Consider the following 13,339-nt stretch of genomic DNA (forward strand, 5'->3'; position numbering starts at 1 on the left):
AATAAATCAAAAAAAAAAGTTTTAATAAATAAACAAAAGAAAAAAAATTTCTGACTCGGCAAATATGAGTGGCTATTATGGTCGCGAGTCACGACTGAGATTTAAGTTTAACAGCCAAAGCTTTATATTTACAAGCAAAATCACTAGAACATTTTGATTTTCACATGCATATACAATACAGGTATATTGATTACGTGCAACTTTAAGGTGGTTAAAATCCGGCAAGTATGCTTATAAAAAATAAAAATAAAAACTTAACACAAATATTTTTTTTTTTTTTTTTAAATCATAGGACGTTACTTTAAAATAGTGATCTACCGGATCAAAGATTTAATCCTAAGTTAAAAAAAGAGCCGGGTCCGACCGGACCCGGATCTTGTTAGTTTGGAACGACTTTGTTTTCCGAGATCAGCTTCTTTAAGTTTTATAAACTTAGATTAATATTTTTTGAGTATTTAATATATATAAACTAGTCTAAATAAAGTTAAGTAAATTTAATCATTTGTTGTTAACATACTGGTACAGTGGTACATACATCCATTAGAGGAAAATAGTTAAATGCTAAGTTTAAGTTTTTCTCAAAATAGAATCTTCTAGTGACACTGTAGTCCAGTTCATTTTATAAATTTAAAATATTTCTTCTTTTAATACAAAATATTTATTTAAATTTTAATGCGTTTAAACTTGTTAAAAGTCTATACAGTTTTAATTCAACTATTTTATTCTCATTTGAATATACTAAATAACATAAAACTCTACAGATACAGCAGCTCATACAACATTTGGTTACTATAACTTTAAGAGGCAGCAATTGTTTGACAAAAATTTTTTTCATTTTTCATTTTACAAAATAAATCTCCTTTCAGCCTTGGTTTAGACTTTAGATATAAACTAGTATACAATAGTATAAAATATTTCTGTGAAAAGACTGAAATTTTGTTAAACAACTGCTGCCTCTTAACGTTATAGTAACCTAATATTTTAAATACTTGATTCTATATATATATGTAGAATAATTTATAAAATAAGGTGATTGTTTAAACTCATTTAATTTTTGTATATATATATATAAATTATTATATATGAATTAATTATTGTATATTTATTTATTATTGTATCTATATTATTGTATATGAATTAATTATTGTATACAAATACAAATAAAGTATATTTTTTTAGTATTTTTTATAAAACAAGAATGACAGCTACAAACTCAGTGTGCTAAGTACACTCAGGATAACTCTGGACTTTTTGTTTTTATTTTAGATAGTTCAGGACACTAGTGCCTAAATAAACATTTTATATATACTAACTAATGCAAATTAAATTTTTTATAAAAAATCAAGATAGTTTTAAGACTTCTTTAAACTTCACAACTGTTTTTTTAGATATTAATTGAGAATAAAATCAACCAGTACAAATATTTTGTTATTACTTATTTTGTTGTATATAACTAAGTTTTTTGAAAGACTTGTTTATAAAACTTAATTATTTTTTGTCCCTGTGGCTATCTCTTTTAACACTTTGACAAATTATCACAACATAAGTTTAATAAATATCAAAATTAGCCGAATTTACATAATTTGTTTTTTTTAATAAATATATTTATAAGGTATAAGTATGTAGAAAGAGGAATATTGTTTGAGGATATAAAAAAATCAAGATAACTCAGTCTAGTTTTATGTTTTAAAGTATGTTTTTTAGTCTTTCAGGACAGTTTAAAAATTTTATAAAGCAACCATATTTTAAAATTATGCTGAACATACTGTTACTTTTACTTTTTTTCATACAAGGTGGCCAAATAACCTGGAAACCTGGAATTTGAAAAATAAGTAAAAAAACCTTCTAAAATTAAGTATTTTATATTAGTTAAAAAAAAAAACTAGAATACAGAACAGAACTCATGGGATAATTTGTAGTTTCTTAACAATTTTATGTCAGTGTGACAAATTTTTAGAAATTTTTTTTTTTTTTTTTAAGTATAAAATTAAGGAATTAAAAAAATATATAATCTCTAGATTTTTCAGACATTTTGTTATTAACACTTAATTTAATTTACAGTAGAAGTTTTGCACAGACCAAAATTTAACTATTGTGATTAATCAACTCCTAATCAAAAATATTTGTTAGTTTTTAAAGCAATTTAACTTATTTTTATTTTACGTCATACAAGGTTCAAAATTCAAGTTTTGTCGTATAAGTAGCTTGAATTTTAACATTTAATTATATAATTTCGTAAAGTAGATTTTTTTTAACGTTCTTTTTCCAAATAAAACAATTAGACCAGGGTTTCCCAAACAAGGGCCAAAGGGAGGGGGGGTTATAACTTGAAACTGACTCTAGATATTCTGGAGTTGTTGATGAAGAGCCAAAAAAAATCTTATGTGCTTTCAATGGAAGTTGTTTGAGTAATCTTGTTGTAGGGGCCCATTGCTTTTTTAACTTCATTAAAGGGGGCCATTTGAAAAAAAGACTGATTTGGAAGCCCTGATTTAGACAACAAAACTGTTTAATTTAACAAAATATTTGTATAAAACAGTTTTTACTAATTAATGGTTTTATACTAAATACATTTTATAAGTTTGTTCTCTATTGTAACTAAATCTGGCCAGATCTTAGATTAGAAAATAGATCCGGATCTTAATTTAAAAAACTAGATCCGTATCTGGTCGGATCCTAAATAGTTGATCCGTTTGATCACTACTTTAAAATAACTGTTAAAAAAATTATTTTTTAAGTTTAGAAGAAGTTTTAATTTTTTTTTTCTATATAGTTTAGGTCGTTTTTTTTTTACAATCTTACTAAGTTTTTTACAAAGTTAATGGCGCGAGCATTTCAACTTTTTTTGATAGACGAAATAAATATCTTTTAAAACTGATCAAACGAGCAGAGACTTTAATCAAATACAATAAGCTGACAATGTCTGAGACGTTGAGCTGTGAATAATTTAGCTATGTCAAATTTTTCAACTTTACTAAAATACGGTCGCTTCAGTACTTAAGCCCGCTTGGTAAGATCTCAACAGCGGTTTCTCGCGACTATGCCTGCCTGATGAGTCCTAATAAGGACGAAACCTTATAGGTTGTCTTGGATGTTGTTGTTGTTGGTCGTGTGGTGAAGTTTATTGTTTATTATAAATATTTTAAGTAATTTTATTTTTTACTGTCTGTATTGTACTTTTTTAGATATTAAATGGCATATAAAGAAAATAATTGTAAAGATAAAAATAAAAAACATAGGTAATTAATTAGTTATAAAAATTTAAAACAGCTAAAATTTGTTTATTTTGATAGGATTAAACTAAAATTAGTTTTCTCATTTAAAAAAATTGATTCCTCTAAAGGAGTTTGACATTCTTTTAAAGATTGCTTTTAATAGTTATTCATTGTATGTATTTACTACGTAGTTAATAAGTTTTTATTTACTTTCAATGTCAAAGTTTACGCTTTTTTTTTATTGAGAATATGTGTTGTTGGTTTTATTCTAATAATTCTGAAAGCATTTTTATAAATAAAAGATATAATTTTAAAAACTAAGTAAAACTATTACAAACAAAAACGTATAGTAATTTGATTTAATATTTGGTGTAAACGAAAAAGAAAACTAAAATAGTTTTAAGTTCAAATTTTAGAATAATTTAAAAACTAAGCTACATTTTTTTAGTAAGCTTATTCCGAGCAGTATAAGTTTATTATAAACTAAAAAATACTAAAACTTAACTACACTAGTTATAACATTTTTAAACTGTTAGATAAGTTTATCACGTTTTCTAACTGTTATACTAAAACAATAAGATAAAATATATAACCTGTATTTTTATAGTTTTAAAAAGCCTAAATTATATATTAAGAATAATTTCTAAAACTTATTACTATTTTATTATTTTTATCTAGGATGTATATTATGAAGTTTTTTACCTTTACTTTGTTAAAAGCAATTTAAAAAGTTTAGAAGTTTTAAATAAGTATCTTATTATATTGAATGAACTAGTCATCAGTTTATAAGTTTTACATATAAATTTTATGTTTATACAATTATTTCTGATAAAAACATAAATTAGTTTAGCTTATTGGTCAACGTTGTCTGACTGTTTTACTTTAAAACATAATTAAGTAACTAATCATAAGTATTTCATTACAAGTTTTAAAATATCTAAATTTCTTCATTACATATTTTTTCTGTAGTTGATACAATTTGTTTAACTATATCTTGCCATGTTTGTACTTTGTTGCGATTAATGTTATAATATGTTAGTAAATTAATTTATTGTTTTTTGAACGATAAAAAGCGCTCAAAATAGTTGGTCCTAGGACCTGGTGTACGTGAAAACCTTTCGGTTATCGAGTCGCACACCACGGATATCTTTTACAATTTCTTACGATCTAAAATATTAACTTTTTTTATCTGAACTTTTAAACCTTAAGAATTAAACAATCAACAAAATGAAAGAATATTTAAAAAAATAGCTAACTAACTAATTCAAGTTCTTAAAGCTACTTTATGTTGTTTTTAAATTTGAAATCGATTATTTGCATAAAACTTGTTTACACAGTCAATAAAAAGAGTTAAATACATCTAAATTAGAGTAGCTCTACTAATATAAGCTTTTCTATTGATATAAAAAACACTAAAATTTTAACTTTACAATAAAAAATATAACAATTTTTTTTGTTGTAAAACTTTATAGACTGGAAAAGTTTCATTAACTTTCTAATCAATTTTATTATTTTAGTGTAAGAGTGTAAAACTAACCAATGACTTACAGATCTAAAAAAGTTTTGGTAATGATATTTGTAAAAGATAAAACGTTTCTAGATAATTATAAAAGGATTATACTTGATGTAGTTCACAGCTACGTTGAGTATCTTGAAATAATTTGCCAAATTATTTTGATCAACTCTGACACTAAAGAAAAACACGAAAGAAAGTTCGAACAAGTCAAAAAGGATTTTTTAAATTTTCTTGTTAAGCACAAAATTTTCTTTAAACTCAGCAGCTTCCAAACCGTTTCAGATGACAAGTCAGTTGTCGATTCGGTGTTTGTAAACTATCATGAAGGTTTGGATCAGTTTATGAAGTTAGAAGACTTGACGGAGCACACTAAAAAGTTAGAAAAAGTTTTTAAAACTCACCCTAGCACAGATTTAGAAAACTCATATGACTTAGTTTTGATAAACAAGGAAGTTATAAAAGTAATTAATAACGTTCTGCCAAAAAAGGTTATCAAATACAAGTTTATAAAGACAATAAAAGAAAAAGTTAGAACGCAGGAAATAAGTAAAAAGGATCTTAGAAAATTCTTTGACAACAATTTTTTGGTAAAGAACGAGCAACTAAATACGAATTGTTGCAATTATACTGAACTACAAGCTTTTATTAAAAAAAGCTCATATGACTATATTAATGCAGAAGTTAATTGATAAAAATGACATAATAACTTCAGAGAAATTTAAAAAAAAACAACTTAAGTTATTATGTATTAGGCCTTATTTAGCTTGAGTAACTTAAGAATTTATAATTTTTTTTGTGATACTTTTAGTGAAGAGTATAAAAATATGTAGTGAACAATTTAAAAATATTGTAAGAGTTTATAGCTTTGATTTTCTTGCAATAGTTTTTTATCGTTTGTTTTCAATTTTTTAAACGTAATAAATACTATACACCTAAGTAAGTTTTCGTCTTGTATTGAATTAACATAAACTTTTTTAAACTTGAAACTGTGAACATTAGTATAATGATTTTTTTATAAGTCAACAAAACACTTTTCTGAATTTTGGTGAAAATTGTTCACAAAAAAAGCAAAACGTTTTAATACTACAGAAGATTTAAGCCAAATACCGAGCTTCCTTGCTTTTATTCAAAACTTACATAATAAGTGACCCATCGTGCAAAAGTGTCTTCGTGCAGTTTTATCTTCCTGTAATTTTATCTCTTCGTGCAAAAGTGTCTTCGTGTAAATTTGTGCACACGTGCAATTTTGTACGCTCATGCAAATTTGACAGCTACCCTACACTAATAGGTAACCCATTATTAAGCTTCTACTTATATAGTATAGTATCTGTCTACAAATTTGTAACAACTTACTGTTGTAAAGCATAGTTAACAATTTTTTGATGTTAAATAATTTTTGCTTGAATTATACAACAAAAAAAAAGATTTAACCTTTATCTAATCAATATTTAGTTTGTTTTAAATTATTTCTAATTCCTCAAGACTTATCAGCGCTTTATTTTTATTTATATTGTTGTTTTTTTAATATTATAGATTGTAAGGTAGGGTTGGGTAACGTACGGCTTCCGGGCCGGACATGACCCGCGGAGTGAATTAACCTGCCCGCTAATGTTTACTAAAGTAATGTTCGACCTGTGAACGGTGAAAATGTAAAACATATCTAGAATCTTACACTAGATACTCTGTGATTTGAAATGAGAAACAAATAAAAGAACTCAGGTACAATTTTTGGAGATTTTAACGTATACTAGTTATAATAAAATCTAGAGTTTTTTGCAAACTTGGTAATTTAAAAATTTTCGTCAATTAAATAAAATATTAAAATGCCCCGGCCCGTCAAGGACTAAATTATTCTACATCCGGCGCGCCAAATTAAAAAGGTGCCGACCCCTACTATAAGTTATGTGTTTTATAGGTAAATATTTTTTCCGTTTGTTGTTGCACCAATTTTTTATAAACTTTGCAAAAATAGATTGTTAAGGATCTGACAACCCTAACCATGAATCCAAAACTGTAAACTTTTTATATGAGCGGAGCTAAAGTTATAATGATGACGGCTTTTAATATCAAATCAGTTTGAAACTGCTGGTTTGAACATAGCTAACTAAAGTTTTAGCACAGTTATCTGAAATAGTTTACTAAGAAATTTCGTAAAACTTGTAGAAATTAATTATTCTTAAAATAAATAACTTCTGCGTTTAATCGTTTATTTAAAGTTTGCGTTATTGACTTTTTTGAAAAAACTAGTTCAGACTACGCATTTAATTTTCTATCCTAGACCAGGGGCGTAGGGCGTAGCGTGGGGCGGGACACTGGCGCATGCGTGCCACCCAAAAAAATAAAAGAAGTAAAAAATAAGGATATATTATCTTTATCCTTTATTGTGTAATTTTTTCTGCTTAATTTACCTTTTTTCAACTATGTTTATCTAGTATTCGAAAAGTTAAACGAAATTTTGAATACCAATTTGTGGAAAGTTAGGGAAATTACCAAATAAACTGATTCACTTTCGCTTGCGCACCGATGTTGATGAAAAACACCAAAAGGAAAAATTTTATAACTTTATTAACTTCATAAGAATTTAGACTCAAAAAGTACGCAACTAATTAGTGCACCGCAGTAGTATAACCTTATGACAGATTTTTACTACAAAAAGTTTACAAAAATACGTAACGCTTAAAGGAAAACTAAACAATTTACAAGTTTTTTTTTATGCTACAATAAATGTTAAGACTACTGCTAGTTTTCTGATCTTTATTTTTGTAAACATAGAAGAAAAAGCGTGTCGGTCTATGAGAAATAAACTTTGTTTGGGATTTTTATTTTAAACAAATACGAGTGTGAAGTTAGCTTGGTAACGTTTTTCAAAAATTTTTGAAAAATTTCCAAACTTTAGATCCAATTATTTTCCTTATCTTAATAGCTAAATAAAAACTTTTTTTTTCTAAAGAATAGTCCTCTGTCTTTAATTGAAAAAAAAATCATTGAATTAGGGCTTGACTTTCAGTGTGGGGCCCCTTAGAAAAAATGAGTTTTTTTATCAATTTTTACTTAGCTCGAATTAAAAGAAAAATCAAAAAAAAAATAGTTGTTCTTTTTTAATATTAATATTTATTAGTGATTAAAATCTGTACAATTTTTTTTCCAACTGTTAATATTTTGTACTATTTAGCCTTATTCTAGATTTCCTAATTCCGAAATAAGGCCAAATAAAACAAAATATTATCAGTTGAAAGAAAAAATTTGTATAACATTATTCACATACAAATATAAAAATTTAAAAATTAAAATTTTATTTAATATTTTTTTCAATTTGAGGTAAGTAAAAATTGATGACAAAACTCATATTTTGTACTATTATCTATAATTAAGAGTTCTAGAATAAAGCTAAATGGTACAAAATATTAACAGTTGGAAAATAAAATTTGTACAGATTTTATTCACTAATAAATATGAATATTAAAAAAAAAAAAAAAATTAATTTTTATTTAATTTTCTTTAATTCGAGCTAAGTAAAAATTGAAATAATTCTAAGGGGCCCCACACTAAAAGTTAAGCCCTAATCCAATAGATTTTTTTAAAGTTAAACACCAAGGACCGTTTTCTAGAATAAAAAAAAGTTTTTACTTAGCTATTAACATAAGGAAATTAATTGGATCTAAAGTTTGGATATTTTTAAAAAAATTCTTGAATTACGTTACCAAGCTAACTTCACACTTACTAAACAAATACGATCAGATGAATTAAATCTAAAACGTATACTTTTAACTATTTTACAAAGTTGTAATAAATTGTAATATCAGTTATAAAGTTGGTCTATTTTAACTTTTGTGTAACTTTATTAAAATTATGTGCAATGAGGTGTTGTTATCACTGTTTTATTGTATATTAAAAAGATTGATATTTTTTCGTAAATAAACAGATACTTTCGTTTTATTGAATATATTCATTTTTAAAGATATAAAGTTTACTGTAAGTAGAAAAAAACAATTTTTATTTAGTAAGTTTACAATTGTGCAAGTATAAGTAATTCTAATGAAGTTTATACTTTTTTTTAATTGTTTAGTTTTGTAATATATAAGTATTCAAAACAGTTACTTTGAACTTATTTTACTTAATGAATTTATTTCAGTTATATTACTTATAAAAAGATCTTTTTATAGCTAAATACAAAAATTTTAGTTTAGGAGATTTTTTGAGAAAAAAAATTTGCGCACCCCTGACCAAAATACCACGCTATGCCACTGTCCTAGACCAATGTTTTTGCTAGTTTCTATTTTTAAAAGAAACATTTCCTACTAAAAAATTATTTGTTTAATGAATAGAAAAAAGACATTATAATTTTAACATTAAGCCTTATTCATAAAACAAAATTGCTAGTAGGTTCAACGCTAACAATTTAAAAATATGTATATTTATTTTTAAAGCTTATTAATTTAAAAGTTATTTATAACTTACTATGTTAAAAAAAATACACATTATTTCTGGAGGTTTAGAATCACTTACATGTTTGAGAATAAAATAAATAGATAAAAACATTATAATCTAAACACATTCAAAAAAAATTTGAATGGTTATTTTCTTCTTAAAAGTATAGTTTAGTTGCAGAAGTTTTAGTGAAAATTAATAAATATCTCTAAAACTTTATTCGCTTGTTATAAAACATAAACAAATATTAAACACAAGAGTTTAAAAGAAAGGTTACTTTCTTAATGATACTAATTTTGTTTTAAGCTTCACTAATACAGTTTTATTGAAATTATAAGTAGTCAAATAGTGTTATAAAGTCTCCCTTTTATAACGTAAACGGTTATTACTTAGTTTTAACTTTATAATTTACCTATTATTTTTGCAAAGCAATTTAAGTACTAATCACAAATTACCTTTAACAGACTTCTTAAACAGTAGTACTATTATTACTAATATATAGTAATAAAATATTAGTTAACAAAATTTAAAGCTATGAAAAATGCTTTAAAGTTAAGGTATTTAAAATTTAACTAGAAACAGTGGTTTTTAATTAGTATTTTAGATTAGATTATAAACTTTTGCTTATAAAATGCAGGTTATAAGCAAAAAAAAAAAACTTATCAGCCTTAATGTACTTATTGTTACTTACTTACGTATTAATTTCACTTACATAATCCAATAACTGTTATACTTTGATTATAATCACTAACAAAATTTTTAAACAAACTACTAAAAGATAATAAATAATTTTTGTATTATTCATTTACTTATAAAAAAAAAACTGATTCTGGATAATCAAAGTAGTTAGGCGTAAGTGAATCTTCAAACTACAGCTTTTGTTTCACAAAAATAAAACTTTAGCAAGGATTTATCTTCGACAAAACTTAGTATTTCAAGAAATTTGTTTAAAGTATAAAACAGAGCTAAGTTAAGTTACTCTTCAGTTTTCATCAAAAGAAAAAGAAAACTTTTCATAAAACAAGATTTGCTCGTAGGTTATACGCTAACAAATTATATTATAAGAAATATGTACATTTTTTTACATATTTATTAATTTTAAAGATATTTATAATTTATGATGTTAAAGAAAAAATACACATTGTTTCTGGAGGTTTAGAATCACTTACATATTTGAGAACAACATTTTACTGCTTTTAATGGTTTTCAAAGATTATTTATTAAAACATTTGATATTTTGTAAAATTGAAATTACTTCGACAAATAAAGCATAAACTAAAATTATATTCGGTAGCAGCTACACTAAAAATATTACAGTACTAAATTCAAAAAATTTATAATTAACATTTAGTATAAAATAATATCAATTAATTTTTTTTAATAAAAACAGAGGTTTTGTTTCCTTGTGCTTAAAAACACTAATATTAAAGTCAATATTTAGAAAAACAATTTTTAGGATTAATGTTATAAGAAATGTCAAAACCAAAAATAAATTTTAATGAATCTAATAGTAGAACGTCCAGTATGGAAGAGCTTTCTGAAATAATGTCAAACTGCAAAATATCTCCACCGAATAATGCAACTACAAGAAGATTGAATTCATCTAAACTGCTAAACTCCAGTATCAGAAAAAAGTCGATGTTGGGCAAAAGAGATGGCGATGCAGTCAAAGAAAAAAGTTCTTATTTGGTCAAAATGAAACCAAATGTGCTTTCTAGGCAAACTTCCCAACAAAACTCAACTAATGGTAAAAGTACTAGCTTATATGAGAATAAGTGGCCAAAGAACTTACAAAATGTGGCAAACAATGCGGCTAGTGGATCAAAAAATTCTTCTTTATCTTCAAAATCTAAGACTACTTTAGAGTAAGAACGTTTACTTGAAAAATTGTGAGATTTTTATTAATTTTAAAAAATAAAATATTTCAAACTTCAATCATGATATTGTTAAAAATTTTCATATTACATTTAGATAGCTTCATATGTAAAATATTTTCCCAATTTAGTATTTTTTATACACATTATACTGTTGCTTTAGATCAGGGGTCGGCAGGCATTTGGTGCTCGCGGGCCAAATTTCAAGTTTTCAAAATCTTCGAGGGCCACAGTTTTAGTTTTAGTGGTATTTGAATAATCTGTTGGCTTTAGTTTTGGTCACACAGAGATAGTTTTACTTTTATTCACTTAATCATTTTAATTGACTTATAGCTACACATAACATGCCTATTTAATATATAAATTACTATTGTAATAGAATTAACATTGTTTAATATACTTAAGTCTTAATAAAACATGTACTTTTTTAAATACTTAATAATTTAAACTTAATAAAATACCTATATTATTTGACTTACAACCTAACTCTCTATAAAAACCGAGCTTGAAAAACATTTATAGGTCACTTTTATACAATTTTTATACTATGAACCGCCTTTTCATATTTAAAAAAAAGTTAACTTTATAAAATAGTTTTTGCGTCTTAAGTAGTTTACACTCTTTAGAAAATTTAGTAATTATTTGATTAAATAAAATTAATACCTATTTATACTGTAGATAAGCTAAATCAAATTTTTTAGCATAATTAATGCTGGAATACTTTAATAAAATACTTAATTAGTAATTAATTAGTCTTTTACACGGTTGCTACTAAAAAAGCAAAAATGTCTGAATTATATAAAAAGTTTACTAAAAGTTAAAATAGCTAAAATCTTTCTGTTAATCAAGCTTAAATACATAACTAAAATATCATTATTATAAAAAAGCACAATATTTGAATAGACAATAAATTACAATTAGTAAACTACACTACAGTCGTATAAACTATTCTGAGAACTCGAAGATATATTTAAAGAGTTTAAGATAAAAGTTTCAGATACACCTGAGTTTTATAAAAAAATCTTAAACAGCTGTAACCTAGTCTAAATTAAAAAAGATTTAAACTAGCCCGTTTGTTTGACAACCCTGTTTAAATAAATTTCACAAAAAAAAGATATACCAAAGTATATTAACAGTGAGTTAGTTATATAAATAAAAAAATATTATAACTCAGCTTGGATGGGCAATTAAGTTTTTAAACATTTTTAACAAATGTATAAAAGATTATTAAACTATTAATGAACTAGTAAAACCTATTTTTTTATTGAGCATTATAGCAATTCTTTATCTACAATAAAAATATTGCATTTAAAATAATCAAATGTAAATTAAAAGACGAGCTATAAGAACTTTAATATGTTAGTTTGGAGTTATTGCGAAAAACGACAAAAAAAAAAACGCATAAGTCAGTTTCAACAACGCACATAATATGTTTCAGACTGACCAGAAAAAATTGTTTAAGCAAGTTATAAAGTAGCAAAAGTAATTACTAAAAAAAGATACCGTTGAGAATTTAAAACTAATTTAAATAATTTGTGTTTGGGTTAGTAAAATATTTTTTCATTTTTTCAATATCAACAAGAAGTCGTGTTTAAGAAATATCTGGAGATTATAAAGTCGCATAATTCAAATTAGGACTTATATCAATCTGTTAAGAAGAGAGAACTGATACAACAAATATTGCTCATTTTAGACTTTTTATTACAGGTGGTTATACTAATTTTGACATTTTAGAAGAACTTCTAGGTTAGTTCCAGTACAAAGCACAACAAAAGGAAATCACATTTTAAAAGCAAAGTTGCAATACACTAGTTTTTAAACTAAAGTTTTTAAAAGTACAACGTTTTGCTTCTATTTTTAGTATATAATTAAGTTAAAGGTAAAACTGTACAAAATAATATAGAAAAATTTAAAAACTACTGTTAGGATACTTTAAATGTGTTTTTGAAAAAAATATTTATATGGTAGATTTTTTGTGTCAAATCGAAATTTCATTACTTTACATGTAAAAGTTGTTTAAAATTACTAGTTTTTTCGATAATTCTTAAATTCAAGGCTTTTTCAGATTTTTAAAGTGTAAATTGTCAAATTCCAAGCTTTTCCGGGATTCTTTGGCAACACTAATTGTTCACACTTATATGTAAACAATTAGTATAAATAATAATTCAAATTATGTCAGCTGAAAGACTTAAGATTAAAAATATATTTTAGTTTAAACCAACAAAGAACATTGAACAAAAAATACATCATAAATTCAATTTACCACTCTTTAAAGTAAAAAAGCCAGTCCGAGTGACCAAAACTAG

The sequence above is a fragment of the Thalia democratica genome, chromosome 5 (assembly GCF_965202585.1).
Source record: "Thalia democratica chromosome 5, ktThaDemo2.hap1.1, whole genome shotgun sequence".
Taxonomy (NCBI): Eukaryota; Metazoa; Chordata; class Thaliacea; order Salpida; family Salpidae; genus Thalia; species Thalia democratica.